An 18,760-nucleotide genomic window follows, 5' to 3' on the forward strand; every position below is an offset into this window, starting at 1 on the left:
ACAAGGTGTGGACAGGGTGAGTGATGTACAATGTGTGGACAGGGTGAGTGATGTACAATGTCTGGACAGGGTGGGTGATGCACAATGTCTGGACAGGGTGAGTGATGTACAATGTTTGGACAGGATGGGTGATGCACAAGGTGTGGACAGGGTGGGTGATGTACAATGTTTGGACAGGATGGGTGATGCACAAGGTGTGGACAGGGTGGCTGATGTACAATGTCTGGACAGGGTGGGTGATGTACAATGTCTGGACAGGGTGAGTGATGCACAAGGTGTGGACAGGGTGGGTGATGTACAATGTTTGGACAGGGTGGGTGATGCACAAGGTGTGGACAGGGTGAGCGATGTACAAGGTGTGGACAGGGTGGGTGATGTACAATGTTTGGACAGGGTGGGTGATGTACAATGTTTGGACAGGGTGAGCGATGTACAATGTCTGTACAGGGTGAGTGATGTACAAGGTGTGGACAGGGTGGGTGATGTACAATGTTTGGACAGGGTGAGCGATGTACAATGTCTGTACAGGGTGAGTGATGTACAAGGTGTGGACAGGGTGGGTGATGCACAATGTTTGGACAGGGAGGGTGACGCACAAGGTGTGGACAGGGTGGGTGATGCACAATGTCTGGACAGGGTGGGTGACGCACAATGTTTGGACAGGGTGGGTGACGCACAAGGTGTGGACAGGGTGGGTGATGCACAATGTCTGGACAGGGTGGGTGACGCACAATGTTTGGACAGGGTGGGTGATGCACAAGGTGTGGACAGGGTGGGTGATGTACAATGTTTGGACAGGGTGGGTGATGTACAATGTTTGGACAGGGTGGGTGATGCACAAGGTGTGGACAGGGTGGGTGATGTACAATGTTTGGACAGGGGGGGTGATGCACAATGTCTGGACAGGGTGAGCGATGTACAATGTTTGGACAGGGTGAGTGATGTACAATGTCTGGACAGGGTGGGTGATGCACAAGGTGTGGACAGGGTGAGCGATGTACAATGTTTGGACAGGATGGGTGATGTACAATGTTTGGACAGGGTGGGTGATGCACAATGTCTGGACAGGGTGGGTGATGTACAAGGTGTGGACAGGGTGGGTGATGTACAATGTTTGGACAGGGTGGGTGATGCACAATGTCTGGACAGGGTGGGTGATGTACAAGGTGTGGACAGGGTGGGTGATGTACAATGTTTGGACAGGGTGGGTGATGTACAATGTTTGGACAGGGTGAGCGATGTACAATGTCTGTACAGGGTGAGTGATGTACAAGGTGTGGACAGGGTGGGTGATGTACAATGTTTGGACAGGGTGAGCGATGTACAATGTCTGTACAGGGTGAGTGATGTACAAGGTGTGGACAGGGTGGGTGATATACAATGTTTGGACAGGGTGGGTGATGTACAATGTTTGGACAGGGTGAGTGATGTACAATGTTTGGACAGGGTGAGTGATGCACAAGGTGTGGACAGGGTGGGTGACGTACAATGTTTGGACAGGGTGAGTGATGCACAATGTCTGGACAGGGTGAGCGATGTACAATGTCTGGACAGGGTGAGTGATGCACAATGTCTGGACAGGGTGAGTGATGTACAATGTCTGGACAGGGTGGGTGACGCACAATGTTTGGACAGGGTGAGCGATGTACAATGTCTGGACAGGGTGGGTGATGTACAATGTCTGGACAGGGTGAGCGATGTACAATGTCTGGACAGGGTGAGTGATGTACAATGTTTGGACAGGGTGAGTGATGCACAATGTCTGGACAGGGTGGGTGATGCACAAGGTGTGGATAGGGTGAGTGATGTACAATGTTTGGACAGGGTGGGTGATGCACAAGGTGTGGACAGGGTGGGTGACGCACAATGTTTGGACAGGGTGGGTGACGCACAATGTTTGGACAGGGTGGGTGATGCACAAGGTGTGGACAGGGTGGGTGATGTACAATGTTTGGACAGGGTGGGTGATGTACAATGTTTGGACAGGGTGAGTGATGTACAAGGTGTGGACAGGGTGGGTGACGCACAATGTTTGGACAGGGTGGGTGATGCACAAGGTGTGGACAGGGTGGGTGATGTACAATGTTTGGACAGGGTGGGTGATGTACAATGTTTGGACAGGGTGGGTGATGTACAAGGTGTGGACAGGGTGGGTGACGCACAATGTTTGGACAGGGTGGGTGATGCACAAGGTGTGGACAGGGTGGGTGATATACAATGTTTGGACAGGGTGGGTGATGTACAATGTTTGGACAGGGTGAGTGATGTACAATGTTTGGACAGGGGGGGTGATGCACAAGGTGTGGACAGGGTGGGTGATGTACAATGTTTGGACAGGGTGGGTGACGCACAATGTTTGGACAGGGTGAGTGATGCACAATGTCTGGACAGGGTGAGCGATGTACAATGTCTGGACAGGGTGGGTGATGTACAATGTTTGGACAGGGGGGGTGATGCACAATGTCTGGACAGGGTGGGTGATGTACAATGTCTGGACAGGGTGGGTGACGCACAATGTTTGGACAGGGTGAGCGATGTACAATGTCTGGACAGGGTGAGTGATGCACAATGTCTGGACAGGGTGGGTGATGTACAATGTCTGGACAGGGTGAGCGATGTACAAAGTGTGGACAGGGTGAGTGATGTACAATGTCTGGACAGGGTGGGTGATGTACAATGTTTGGACAGGGTGAGTGATGCACAATGTCTGGACAGGGTGGGTGATGCACAAGGTGTGGATAGGGTGAGTGATGTACAATGTCTGGACAGGGTGGGTGACGCACAATGTTTGGACAGGGTGGGTGACGCACAATGTTTGGACAGGGTGGGTGATGCACAAGGTGTGGACAGGGTGGGTGATATACAATGTTTGGACAGGGTGGGTGATGTACAATGTTTGGACAGGGTGAGTGATGTACAATGTTTGGACAGGGGGGGTGATGCACAAGGTGTGGACAGGGTGGGTGATGTACAATGTTTGGACAGGGTGGGTGACGCACAATGTTTGGACAGGGTGAGTGATGCACAATGTCTGGACAGGGTGAGCGATGTACAATGTCTGGACAGGGTGGGTGATGTACAATGTTTGGACAGGGGGGGTGATGCACAATGTCTGGACAGGGTGGGTGATGTACAATGTCTGGACAGGGTGGGTGACGCACAATGTTTGGACAGGGTGATCGATGTACAATGTCTGGACAGGGTGAGTGATGCACAATGTCTGGACAGGGTGGGTGATGTACAATGTCTGGACAGGGTGAGCGATGTACAAAGTGTGGACAGGGTGAGTGATGTACAATGTCTGGACAGGGTGGGTGATGTACAATGTTTGGACAGGGTGAGTGATGCACAAGGTGTGGACAGGGTGAGTGATGCACAATGTCTGGACAGGGTGGGTGATGTACAATGTTTGGACAGGGTGGGTGATGTACAATGTCTGGACAGGGTGGGTGATGTACAATGTTTGGACAGGGTGAGTGATGCACAAGGTGTGGACAGGGTGGGTGATGTACAATGTTTGGACAGGGTGGGTGATGCACAATGTTTGGACAGGGTGAGTGATGTACAATGTCTGGACAGGGTGAGTGATGTACAAGGTGTGGACAGGGTGGGTGATGTACAATGTTTGGACAGGGTGGGTGATGCACAAGGTGTGGACAGGGTGGGTGATGTACAAGGTGTGGACAGGGTGGGTGACGCACAATGTTTGGACAGGGTGGGTGACGCACAATGTTTGGACAGGGTGGGTGATGCACAAGGTGTGGACAGGGTGGGTGATGTACAATGTTTGGACAGGGTGGGTGATGCACAAGGTGTGGACAGGGTGGGTGATGTACAAGGTGTGGACAGGGTGGGTGACGCACAATGTTTGGACAGGGTGGGTGATGTACAAGGTGTGGACAGGGTGGGTGATATACAATGTTTGGACAGGGTGGGTGATGTACAATGTTTGGACAGGGTGAGTGATGTACAATGTTTGGACAGGGGGGGTGATGCACAAGGTGTGGACAGGGTGGGTGATGTACAATGTTTGGACAGGGTGGGTGACGCACAATGTTTGGACAGGGTGAGTGATGCACAATGTCTGGACAGGGTGAGCGATGTACAATGTCTGGACAGGGTGGGTGATGTACAATGTTTGGACAGGGGGGGTGATGCACAATGTCTGGACAGGGTGGGTGATGTACAATGTCTGGACAGGGTGGGTGACGCACAATGTTTGGACAGGGTGAGCGATGTACAATGTCTGGACAGGGTGAGTGATGCACAATGTCTGGACAGGGTGGGTGATGTACAATGTCTGGACAGGGTGAGCGATGTACAAAGTGTGGACAGGGTGAGTGATGTACAATGTCTGGACACGGTGGGTGATGTACAATGTTTGGACAGGGTGAGTGATGCACAATGTCTGGACAGGGTGGGTGATGTACAATGTTTGGACAGGGTGGGTGATATACAATGTTTGGACAGGGTGAGTGATGCACAATGTCTGGACAGGGTGGGTGATGTACAATGTCTGTATAGGGTGAGTGATGCACAATGTCTGGACAGGGTGGGTGATGTACAATGTTTGGACAGGGTGGGTGATGCACAAGGTGTGGACAGGGTGGGTGATGTACAATGTTTGGACAGGGTGGGTGATGCACAATGTTTGGACAGGGTGAGTGATGTACAATGTCTGGACAGGGTGAGTGATGTACAAGGTGTGGACAGGGTGGGTGATGTACAATGTTTGGACAGGGTGGGTGATGTACAATGTTTGGACAGGGGGGGTGATGCACAATGTCTGGACAGGGTGAGCGATGTACAATGTTTGGACAGGGTGAGTGATGTACAAGGTGTGGACAGGGTGAGTGATGTACAATGTCTGGATAGGGTGAGTGATGTACAAGGTGTGGACAGGGTGAGTGATGTACAATGTTTGGACAGGGTGAGCGATGTACAATGTTTGGACAGGGTGAGTGATGTACAATGTCTGGATAGGGTGAGTGATGTACAAGGTGTGGACAGGGTGAGTGATGTACAATGTTTGGACGGGGGGGGTGATGTACAATGTCTGGACTGGGTGGGTGATGCACAAGGTGTGGACAGGCTGGGTGATGTACAATGTGTGGACAGGGTGAGTGATGTACAATGTCTGGACAGGGTGGGTGATGCACAAGGTGTGGACAGGGTGAGTGATGTACAATGTGTGGACAGGGTGAGTGATGTACAATGTCTGGACAGGGTGGGTGATGCACAATGTCTGGACAGGGTGAGTGATGTACAATGTTTGGACAGGATGGGTGATGCACAAGGTGTGGACAGGGTGGGTGATGTACAATGTTTGGACAGGATGGGTGATGCACAAGGTGTGGACAGGGTGGCTGATGTACAATGTCTGGACAGGGTGGGTGATGTACAATGTCTGGACAGGGTGAGTGATGCACAAGGTGTGGACAGGGTGGGTGATGTACAATGTTTGGACAGGGTGGGTGATGCACAAGGTGTGGACAGGGTGAGCGATGTACAAGGTGTGGACAGGGTGGGTGATGTACAATGTTTGGACAGGGTGGGTGATGTACAATGTTTGGACAGGGTGAGCGATGTACAATGTCTGTACAGGGTGAGTGATGTACAAGGTGTGGACAGGGTGGGTGATGTACAATGTTTGGACAGGGTGAGCGATGTACAATGTCTGTACAGGGTGAGTGATGTACAAGGTGTGGACAGGGTGGGTGATGCACAATGTTTGGACAGGGAGGGTGACGCACAAGGTGTGGACAGGGTGGGTGATGCACAATGTCTGGACAGGGTGGGTGACGCACAATGTTTGGACAGGGTGGGTGACGCACAAGGTGTGGACAGGGTGGGTGATGCACAATGTCTGGACAGGGTGGGTGACGCACAATGTTTGGACAGGGTGGGTGATGCACAAGGTGTGGACAGGGTGGGTGATGTACAATGTTTGGACAGGGTGGGTGATGCACAAGGTGTGGACAGGGTGGGTGATGTACAATGTTTGGACAGGGGGGGTGATGCACAATGTCTGGACAGGGTGAGCGATGTACAATGTTTGGACAGGGTGAGTGATGTACAATGTCTGGACAGGGTGGGTGATGCACAAGGTGTGGACAGGGTGAGCGATGTACAATGTTTGGACAGGATGGGTGATGTACAATGTTTGGACAGGGTGGGTGATGCACAATGTCTGGACAGGGTGGGTGATGTACAAGGTGTGGACAGGGTGGGTGATGTACAATGTTTGGACAGGGTGGGTGATGCACAATGTCTGGACAGGGTGGGTGATGTACAAGGTGTGGACAGGGTGGGTGATGTACAATGTTTGGACAGGGTGGGTGATGTACAATGTTTGGACAGGGTGAGCGATGTACAATGTCTGTACAGGGTGAGTGATGTACAAGGTGTGGACAGGGTGGGTGATGTACAATGTTTGGACAGGGTGAGCGATGTACAATGTCTGTACAGGGTGAGTGATGTACAAGGTGTGGACAGGGTGGGTGATATACAATGTTTGGACAGGGTGGGTGATGTACAATGTTTGGACAGGGTGAGTGATGTACAATGTCTGGACAGGGTGAGTGATGCACAATGTCTGGACAGGGTGAGTGATGTACAATGTCTGGACAGGGTGGGTGACGCACAATGTTTGGACAGGGTGAGCGATGTACAATGTCTGGACAGGGTGGGTGATGTACAATGTCTGGACAGGGTGAGCGATGTACAATGTCTGGACAGGGTGAGTGATGTACAATGTTTGGACAGGGTGAGTGATGCACAATGTCTGGACAGGGTGGGTGATGCACAAGGTGTGGATAGGGTGAGTGATGTACAATGTTTGGACAGGGTGGGTGATGCACAAGGTGTGGACAGGGTGGGTGACGCACAATGTTTGGACAGGGTGGGTGACGCACAATGTTTGGACAGGGTGGGTGATGCACAAGGTGTGGACAGGGTGGGTGATGTACAATGTTTGGACAGGGTGGGTGATGTACAATGTTTGGACAGGGTGAGTGATGTACAAGGTGTGGACAGGGTGGGTGACGCACAATGTTTGGACAGGGTGGGTGATGCACAAGGTGTGGACAGGGTGGGTGATGTACAATGTTTGGACAGGGTGGGTGATGTACAAGGTGTGGACAGGGTGGGTGACGCACAATGTTTGGACAGGGTGGGTGATGCACAAGGTGTGGACAGGGTGGGTGATATACAATGTTTGGACAGGGTGGGTGATGTACAATGTTTGGACAGGGTGAGTGATGTACAATGTTTGGACAGGGGGGTGATGCACAAGGTGTGGACAGGGTGGGTGATGTACAATGTTTGGACAGGGTGGGTGACGCACAATGTTTGGACAGGGTGAGTGATGCACAATGTCTGGACAGGGTGAGCGATGTACAATGTCTGGACAGGGTGGGTGATGTACAATGTTTGGACAGGGGGGGTGATGCACAATGTCTGGACAGGGTGGGTGATGTACAATGTCTGGACAGGGTGGGTGACGCACAATGTTTGGACAGGGTGAGCGATGTACAATGTCTGGACAGGGTGAGTGATGCACAATGTCTGGACAGGGTGGGTGATGTACAATGTCTGGACAGGGTGAGCGATGTACAAAGTGTGGACAGGGTGAGTGATGTACAATGTCTGGACAGGGTGGGTGATGTACAATGTTTGGACAGGGTGAGTGATGCACAAGGTGTGGACAGGGTGAGTGATGCACAATGTCTGGACAGGGTGGGTGATGTACAATGTTTGGACAGGGTGGGTGATGTACAATGTCTGGACAGGGTGGGTGATGTACAATGTTTGGACAGGGTGAGTGATGCACAAGGTGTGGACAGGGTGGGTGATGTACAATGTTTGGACAGGGTGGGTGATGCACAATGTTTGGACAGGGTGAGTGATGTACAATGTCTGGACAGGGTGAGTGATGTACAATGTTTGGACAGGGTGGGTGATGTACAAGGTGTGGACAGGGGGGGTGATGCACAATGTCTGGACAGGGTGGGTGATGTACAATGTTTGGACAGGGTGGGTGATGTACAAGGTGTGGACAGGGGGGGTGATGCACAATGTCTGGACAGGGTGAGCGATGCACAAGGTGTGGACAGGGTGAGTGATGTACAATGTTTGGACAGGGTGGGTGATGCACAAGGTGTGGACAGGGTGAGTGATGTACAATGTTTGGACAGGGTGGGTGATGCACAAAGTCTGGACAGGGTGGGTGATGCACAAGGTGTGGACAGGGAGGGTGATGCACAAGGTGTGGACAGGGTGAGTGATGTACAATGTCTGGACAGGTTGAGTGATGTACAATGTCTGGACAGGGAGGGTGATGTACAATGTTTGGACAGGGTGAGTGATGTACAATGTTTGGACAGGGTGGGTGAAGCACAAGGTGTGGACAGGGTGGGTGATGTACAATGTTTGGACAGGGTGGGTGATGCACAAGGTGTGGATAGGGAGGGTGATGTACAATGTTTGGTCAGGGTGAGTGATGTACAATGTTTGGTCAGGGTGTGTGATGCACAAGGTGTGGACAGGGTGGGTGATGCACAAGGTGTGGACAGGGAGGGTGATGCACAAGGTGTGGACAGGGTGGGTGAAGCACAAGGTGTGGACAGGGAGGGTGATGTACAATGTTTGGACAGGATGAGAGATGTACAATGTTTGGACAGGGTGAGTGATGTACAATGTTTGGACAGGGGGGGTGATGCACAAGGTGTGGACAGGGTGGGTGATGTACAATGTTTGGACAGGGTGGGTGACGCACAATGTTTGGACAGGGTGAGTGATGCACAATGTCTGGACAGGGTGAGCGATGTACAATGTCTGGACAGGGTGGGTGATGTACAATGTTTGGACAGGGGGGGTGATGCACAATGTCTGGACAGGGTGGGTGATGTACAATGTCTGGACAGGGTGGGTGACGCACAATGTTTGGACAGGGTGATCGATGTACAATGTCTGGACAGGGTGAGTGATGCACAATGTCTGGACAGGGTGGGTGATGTACAATGTCTGGACAGGGTGAGCGATGTACAAAGTGTGGACAGGGTGAGTGATGTACAATGTCTGGACAGGGTGGGTGATGTACAATGTTTGGACAGGGTGAGTGATGCACAAGGTGTGGACAGGGTGAGTGATGCACAATGTCTGGACAGGGTGGGTGATGTACAATGTTTGGACAGGGTGGGTGATGTACAATGTCTGGACAGGGTGGGTGATGTACAATGTTTGGACAGGGTGAGTGATGCACAAGGTGTGGACAGGGTGGGTGATGTACAATGTTTGGACAGGGTGGGTGATGCACAATGTTTGGACAGGGTGAGTGATGTACAATGTCTGGACAGGGTGAGTGATGTACAAGGTGTGGACAGGGTGGGTGATGTACAATGTTTGGACAGGGTGGGTGATGCACAAGGTGTGGACAGGGTGGGTGATGTACAAGGTGTGGACAGGGTGGGTGACGCACAATGTTTGGACAGGGTGGGTGACGCACAATGTTTGGACAGGGTGGGTGATGCACAAGGTGTGGACAGGGTGGGTGATGTACAATGTTTGGACAGGGTGGGTGATGCACAAGGTGTGGACAGGGTGGGTGATGTACAAGGTGTGGACAGGGTGGGTGACGCACAATGTTTGGACAGGGTGGGTGATGTACAAGGTGTGGACAGGGTGGGTGATATACAATGTTTGGACAGGGTGGGTGATGTACAATGTTTGGACAGGGTGAGTGATGTACAATGTTTGGACAGGGGGGGTGATGCACAAGGTGTGGACAGGGTGGGTGATGTACAATGTTTGGACAGGGTGGGTGACGCACAATGTTTGGACAGGGTGAGTGATGCACAATGTCTGGACAGGGTGAGCGATGTACAATGTCTGGACAGGGTGGGTGATGTACAATGTTTGGACAGGGGGGGTGATGCACAATGTCTGGACAGGGTGGGTGATGTACAATGTCTGGACAGGGTGGGTGACGCACAATGTTTGGACAGGGTGAGCGATGTACAATGTCTGGACAGGGTGAGTGATGCACAATGTCTGGACAGGGTGGGTGATGTACAATGTCTGGACAGGGTGAGCGATGTACAAAGTGTGGACAGGGTGAGTGATGTACAATGTCTGGACACGGTGGGTGATGTACAATGTTTGGACAGGGTGAGTGATGCACAATGTCTGGACAGGGTGGGTGATGTACAATGTTTGGACAGGGTGGGTGATATACAATGTTTGGACAGGGTGAGTGATGCACAATGTCTGGACAGGGTGGGTGATGTACAATGTCTGTATAGGGTGAGTGATGCACAATGTCTGGACAGGGTGGGTGATGTACAATGTTTGGACAGGGTGGGTGATGCACAAGGTGTGGACAGGGTGGGTGATGTACAATGTTTGGACAGGGTGGGTGATGCACAATGTTTGGACAGGGTGAGTGATGTACAATGTCTGGACAGGGTGAGTGATGTACAAGGTGTGGACAGGGTGGGTGATGTACAATGTTTGGACAGGGTGGGTGATGTACAATGTTTGGACAGGGGGGGTGATGCACAATGTCTGGACAGGGTGAGCGATGTACAATGTTTGGACAGGGTGAGTGATGTACAAGGTGTGGACAGGGTGAGTGATGTACAATGTCTGGATAGGGTGAGTGATGTACAAGGTGTGGACAGGGTGAGTGATGTACAATGTTTGGACAGGGTGAGCGATGTACAATGTTTGGACAGGGTGAGTGATGTACAATGTCTGGATAGGGTGAGTGATGTACAAGGTGTGGACAGGGTGAGTGATGTACAATGTTTGGACGGGGGGGTGATGTACAATGTCTGGACTGGGTGGGTGATGCACAAGGTGTGGACAGGCTGGGTGATGTACAATGTGTGGACAGGGTGAGTGATGTACAATGTCTGGACAGGGTGGGTGATGCACAAGGTGTGGACAGGGTGAGTGATGTACAATGTGTGGACAGGGTGAGTGATGTACAATGTCTGGACAGGGTGGGTGATGCACAATGTCTGGACAGGGTGAGTGATGTACAATGTTTGGACAGGATGGGTGATGCACAAGGTGTGGACAGGGTGGGTGATGTACAATGTTTGGACAGGATGGGTGATGCACAAGGTGTGGACAGGGTGGCTGATGTACAATGTCTGGACAGGGTGGGTGATGTACAATGTCTGGACAGGGTGAGTGATGCACAAGGTGTGGACAGGGTGGGTGATGTACAATGTTTGGACAGGGTGGGTGATGCACAAGGTGTGGACAGGGTGAGCGATGTACAAGGTGTGGACAGGGTGGGTGATGTACAATGTTTGGACAGGGTGGGTGATGTACAATGTTTGGACAGGGTGAGCGATGTACAATGTCTGTACAGGGTGAGTGATGTACAAGGTGTGGACAGGGTGGGTGATGTACAATGTTTGGACAGGGTGAGCGATGTACAATGTCTGTACAGGGTGAGTGATGTACAAGGTGTGGACAGGGTGGGTGATGCACAATGTTTGGACAGGGAGGGTGACGCACAAGGTGTGGACAGGGTGGGTGATGCACAATGTCTGGACAGGGTGGGTGACGCACAATGTTTGGACAGGGTGGGTGACGCACAAGGTGTGGACAGGGTGGGTGATGCACAATGTCTGGACAGGGTGGGTGACGCACAATGTTTGGACAGGGTGGGTGATGCACAAGGTGTGGACAGGGTGGGTGATGTACAATGTTTGGACAGGGTGGGTGATGCACAAGGTGTGGACAGGGTGGGTGATGTACAATGTTTGGACAGGGGGGGTGATGCACAATGTCTGGACAGGGTGAGCGATGTACAATGTTTGGACAGGGTGAGTGATGTACAATGTCTGGACAGGGTGGGTGATGCACAAGGTGTGGACAGGGTGAGCGATGTACAATGTTTGGACAGGATGGGTGATGTACAATGTTTGGACAGGGTGGGTGATGCACAATGTCTGGACAGGGTGGGTGATGTACAAGGTGTGGACAGGGTGGGTGATGTACAATGTTTGGACAGGGTGGGTGATGCACAATGTCTGGACAGGGTGGGTGATGTACAAGGTGTGGACAGGGTGGGTGATGTACAATGTTTGGACAGGGTGGGTGATGTACAATGTTTGGACAGGGTGAGCGATGTACAATGTCTGTACAGGGTGAGTGATGTACAAGGTGTGGACAGGGTGGGTGATGTACAATGTTTGGACAGGGTGAGCGATGTACAATGTCTGTACAGGGTGAGTGATGTACAAGGTGTGGACAGGGTGGGTGATATACAATGTTTGGACAGGGTGGGTGATGTACAATGTTTGGACAGGGTGAGTGATGTACAATGTCTGGACAGGGTGAGTGATGCACAATGTCTGGACAGGGTGAGTGATGTACAATGTCTGGACAGGGTGGGTGACGCACAATGTTTGGACAGGGTGAGCGATGTACAATGTCTGGACAGGGTGGGTGATGTACAATGTCTGGACAGGGTGAGCGATGTACAATGTCTGGACAGGGTGAGTGATGTACAATGTTTGGACAGGGTGAGTGATGCACAATGTCTGGACAGGGTGGGTGATGCACAAGGTGTGGATAGGGTGAGTGATGTACAATGTTTGGACAGGGTGGGTGATGCACAAGGTGTGGACAGGGTGGGTGACGCACAATGTTTGGACAGGGTGGGTGACGCACAATGTTTGGACAGGGTGGGTGATGCACAAGGTGTGGACAGGGTGGGTGATGTACAATGTTTGGACAGGGTGGGTGATGTACAATGTTTGGACAGGGTGAGTGATGTACAAGGTGTGGACAGGGTGGGTGACGCACAATGTTTGGACAGGGTGGGTGATGCACAAGGTGTGGACAGGGTGGGTGATGTACAATGTTTGGACAGGGTGGGTGATGTACAAGGTGTGGACAGGGTGGGTGACGCACAATGTTTGGACAGGGTGGGTGATGCACAAGGTGTGGACAGGGTGGGTGATATACAATGTTTGGACAGGGTGGGTGATGTACAATGTTTGGACAGGGTGAGTGATGTACAATGTTTGGACAGGGGGGTGATGCACAAGGTGTGGACAGGGTGGGTGATGTACAATGTTTGGACAGGGTGGGTGACGCACAATGTTTGGACAGGGTGAGTGATGCACAATGTCTGGACAGGGTGAGCGATGTACAATGTCTGGACAGGGTGGGTGATGTACAATGTTTGGACAGGGGGGGTGATGCACAATGTCTGGACAGGGTGGGTGATGTACAATGTCTGGACAGGGTGGGTGACGCACAATGTTTGGACAGGGTGAGCGATGTACAATGTCTGGACAGGGTGAGTGATGCACAATGTCTGGACAGGGTGGGTGATGTACAATGTCTGGACAGGGTGAGCGATGTACAAAGTGTGGACAGGGTGAGTGATGTACAATGTCTGGACAGGGTGGGTGATGTACAATGTTTGGACAGGGTGAGTGATGCACAAGGTGTGGACAGGGTGAGTGATGCACAATGTCTGGACAGGGTGGGTGATGTACAATGTTTGGACAGGGTGGGTGATGTACAATGTCTGGACAGGGTGGGTGATGTACAATGTTTGGACAGGGTGAGTGATGCACAAGGTGTGGACAGGGTGGGTGATGTACAATGTTTGGACAGGGTGGGTGATGCACAATGTTTGGACAGGGTGAGTGATGCACAAGGTGTGGACAGGGTGAGTGATGTACAATGTCTGGACAGGGTGAGTGATGTACAATGTTTGGACAGGGTGGGTGATGTACAAGGTGTGGACAGGGGGGGTGATGCACAATGTCTGGACAGGGTGGGTGATGTACAATGTTTGGACAGGGTGGGTGATGTACAAGGTGTGGACAGGGGGGGTGATGCACAATGTCTGGACAGGGTGAGCGATGCACAAGGTGTGGACAGGGTGAGTGATGTACAATGTTTGGACAGGGTGGGTGATGCACAAGGTGTGGACAGGGTGAGTGATGTACAATGTTTGGACAGGGTGGGTGATGCACAATGTCTGGACAGGGTGGGTGATGCACAAGGTGTGGACAGGGAGGGTGATGCACAAGGTGTGGACAGGGTGAGTGATGTACAATGTCTGGACAGGTTGAGTGATGTACAATGTCTGGACAGGGAGGGTGATGTACAATGTTTGGACAGGGTGAGTGATGTACAATGTTTGGACAGGGTGGGTGAAGCACAAGGTGTGGACAGGGTGGGTGATGTACAATGTTTGGACAGGGTGGGTGATGCACAAGGTGTGGATAGGGAGGGTGATGTACAATGTTTGGTCAGGGTGAGTGATGTACAATGTTTGGTCAGGGTGTGTGATGCACAAGGTGTGGACAGGGTGGGTGATGCACAAGGTGTGGACAGGGAGGGTGATGCACAAGGTGTGGACAGGGTGGGTGAAGCACAAGGTGTGGACAGGGAGGGTGATGTACAATGTTTGGACAGGATGAGTGATGTACAATGTTTGGACAGGGTGGGTGAAGCACAAGGTGTGGACAGGGTGGGTGATGTACAATGTCTGGACAGGGTGAGTGATGCACAAGGTGTGGACAGGGTGGGTGATGTACAATGTCTGGACAGGGTGAGTGATGTACAATGTCTGGACAGGGTGAGTGATGCACAAGGTGTGGACAGGGTGGGTGATGTACAATGTCTGGACAGGGTGGGTGATGTACAATGTTTGGACGGGGGGGTGATGTACAAGGTGTGGACAGGGTGAGTGATGTACAATGTCTGGACAGGGTGGGTGATGCACAATGTCTGGACAGGGTGGGTGATGTACAATGTCTGGACAGGGTGGGTGATGCACAAGGTGTGGACAGGGTGGGTGATGTACAATGTCTGGACAGGGTGAGTGATGTACAAGGTGTGGACAGGGTGAGTGATGTACAATGTCTGGACAGGGTGGGTGATGCACAATGTCTGGACAGGGTGGGTGATGTACAATGTCTGGACAGGGTGGGTGATGCACAAGGTGTGGACAGGGTGGGTGATGCACAATGTCTGGACAGGGTGGGTGATGTACAATGTGTGGACAGGGTGGGTGAAGCACAAGGTGTGGATAGGGTGGGTGAAGCACAAGGTGTGGATAGGGTGGGTGATGCACAATGTCTGGACAGGGTGGGTGATGTACAATGTCTGGACAGGGTGGGTGATGCACAAGGTGTGGACAGGGTGGGTGATGTACAATGTTTGGACAGGGTGGGTGATGTACAAGGTGTGGACAGGGTGGGTGATGTACAATGTCTGGACAGGGTGGGTGATGCACAAGGTGTGGACACGGTGGGTGATGTACAAGGTGTGGATAGGGTGAGTGATGCACAAGGTGTGGACAGGGTGGGTGATGTACAATGTGTGGACAGGGTGAGTGATGTACAATGTCTGGACAGGGAGGGTGATGTACAAGGTGTGGACAGGGTGAGTGATGCACAAGGTGTGGACAGGGTGGGTGATGTACAATGTCTGGACAGGGTGTGTGATGCACAAGGTGTGGACAGGGTGGGTGATGCACAAGGTGTGGACAGGGTGAGTGATGTACAATGTCTGGACAGGGTGGGTGATGTACAATGTCTGGACAGGGTGTGTGATGCACAAGGTGTGGACAGGGTGGGTGATGCACAAGGTGTGGACAGGGTGGGTGATGTACAATGTCTGGACAGGGTGTGATGCACAAGGTGTGGACAGGGTGGGTGATGTACAATGTCTGGACAGGGTGTGTGATGCACAAGGTGTGGACAGGGTGGGTGATGCACAAGGTGTGGACAGGGTGAGTGATGTACAATGTCTGGACAGGGAGGGTGATGTACAATGTCTGGACAGGGTGGGTGATGTACAATGTCTGGACAGGGTGTGTGATGCACAAGGTGTGGACAGGGTGGGTGATGTACAATGTCTGGACAGGGTGTGATGCACAAGGTGTGGACAGGGTGAGTGATGTACAATGTCTGGACAGGGAGGGTGATGTACAATGTCTGGACAGGGTGGGTGATGTACAATGTCTGGACAGGGTGTGTGATGCACAAGGTGTGGACAGGGTGGGTGATGCACAAGGTGTGGACAGGGTGGGTGATGTACAATGTCTGGACAGGGTGTGATGCACAAGGTGTGGACAGGGTGGGTGATGTACAATGTTTGGACAGGGTGTGATGCACAAGGTGTGGACAGGGTGGGTGATGTACAATGTCTGGACAGGGTGTGATGCACAAGGTGTGGACAGGGTGGGTGATGCACAATGTCTGGACAGGGTGGGTGAAGCACAATGTCTGGACAGGGTGGGTGATGTACAATGTCTGGACAGGGTGAGTGATGTACAATGTCTGGACAGGGTGTGATGCACAAGGTGTGGACAGGGTGGGTGATGTACAATGTCTGGACAGGGTGTGATGCACAAGGTGTGGACAGGGTGGGTGATGTACAATGTTTGGACAGGGTGGGTGATGCACAATGTTTGGACAGGGTGAGCGATGTACAATGTCTGGACAGGGTGGGTGATGTACAATGTTTGGACAGGGTGGGTGAAGCACAATGTCTGGACAGGGTGGGTGATGTACAATGTTTGGACAGGGTGGGTGATGCACAATGTTTGGACAGGGTGAGCGATGTACAATGTCTGGACAGGGTGGGTGATGTACAATGTTTGGACAGGGTGGGTGAAGCACAATGTCTGGACAGGGTGGGTGATGTACAATGTTTGGACAGGGTGGTTGATGCACAATGTTTGGACAGGGTGAGCGATGTACAATGTCTGGACAGTGTGAGTGATGTACAATGTCTGGATAGGGTGAGTGATGTACAATGTGTGGACAGGGTGAGTGATGCACAATGTTTGGACAGGGTGAGTGATGCACAATATCTGGATAGGGAGGGCAATGCACAAGGTGTGGATAGGGAGGGTGACGCGCAATGTCTGGACAGGGTGGGTGACGCACAATGTTTGGACAGGGTGGGTGATGCACAATGTTTGGACAGGGTGGGTGATGCACAATGTTTGGACAGGGTGGGTGATGCACAATATCTGGATAGGGAGGGCAATGCACAAGGTGTGGATAGGGAGGGTGACGCGCAATGTCTGGACAGGGTGGGTGATGCACACTGTGTGGACAGAGTGTGTGATACACGAGAAGACAGGTTCAAATGCAAGACAGGCCCTGAGCCTACATTACATAGAAGAATTATTTATCACTTTCCAGATTTTTGGGAATTCAGTTGAAGCTGTACCTGGAGTTCAGTCATGTCGCAGTTTGCAGCTATAACATTTCTGGAGATTTTGGAGCACCTTGGGTCCTCTACTCCCTTTAGGAAGAGATAGTGCTTCACAAATGGTGCCACGTTGCTAAGGGCAGGTGGAGGACAGCTTGACGAACGCCTTGCCAGAGGAGACAAAAGGAAGACAGGCAACAGAGGAGCTTATCCCCAATGGTTTTCCTTGGAGAATTACTCTTGCCTTCTCTCATTTTTGAGTTGAGGCCCTGAAATCATCTAGTAATTAACATTGTCACTGGCAGATATTGTACTGCTCTGTCTTTGGAGGTGAAAGACACTATTGTCTGTTATTTTATGCCCCCTGACTATTCAAGGAGGTGTGACTGTTGTTTGTTGATTTATGCAGTTTCCAGTTTCCACCTGCACTCACAGAATTAAGAGTGGGAGATTGTATGCTGGCATAGCAACTAAATTACTAGGCTCATATCCAGTGGCCTGGCCTGTTGTACTTTGAACTTGGCTTCTAATCCTGCTCTGGTAGCTGGGATATTTAATTTCAAGTAATTAAGCACATCTGGCCTGATCTATGTGTCATTTTAGACATAGCGATATGGTTGATTCAGTAGTACCCTGGAGGGCAGTTAGGATTTACAGTAATGAATTTACTGATGATGTCCATGTCCTGTGAATGAATCAACACAAAATAGATCAGCCAATCTGATGAATATGTTCCTCTACCTAGAGAGAAAATTGCAATTTTGCCTCTTTTGAACTATTTACAATAGTAGACATGTTGAATATTACTCCACTTTCCCTTACCGAATTAAATATTGGTATAAACAATAAGGCTACACTAGTAATTAATGTAGTCTTCCATCGCAATAAAAGCAAAGCATTCCAGAATGGAGGCTGTGGAGAACAATGATTTGCAGCCTGGAATGTTCAGAAATGTTTGGGGTGAAGTGACAGGAGCTGTAACCACAACGCATTATATTCTGGAATATGGAAGCAGTCCAGGAGGCCAGAATGTTAGTGATGTAATAGTCCTGTCAAAGGAAAGGATTGAACAGGATAAACTGGTGACTGTAGATAAATCACCTTAATCTAGACTAATGGATACATTTCTCAGAAATGCCATATAAAAACAACATGAGCAATCTCTTTGGAAAATCATAGGATGATGAATCTCAGGAGGAGATTGTTGGGTTTATCATGTCAGGATAAGTTACCCAGGTTCCTGCTCTTTCTTCATAGCCCCAGAGTTATTGTCCCTCTGGGTACTGGTATTGTTTTCTTTTGAATGTTGTTACTAAATCTATTTTATGGGGATCCTTTCCAAATCATAACAACTTATTACGTAAATAAGATTTCTGCAATCCAGCTCTTGTGCTTTTGCCAATCAACTTAACTCCATATTCTCTGATTATTAAGGCTTATGCTACTGTACATGATGTATCCTTTTGTGTCCTGTGAAAACAATCTGCTTTTTGAACACTTTGATTCAGGTCCAAAAGCAAAATACTGCAGAAGCTGAAAATATGAAATA

This window comes from Hemitrygon akajei, chromosome 9 (assembly GCF_048418815.1).
Source record: "Hemitrygon akajei chromosome 9, sHemAka1.3, whole genome shotgun sequence".
Lineage (NCBI taxonomy): Eukaryota > Metazoa > Chordata > Chondrichthyes > Myliobatiformes > Dasyatidae > Hemitrygon > Hemitrygon akajei.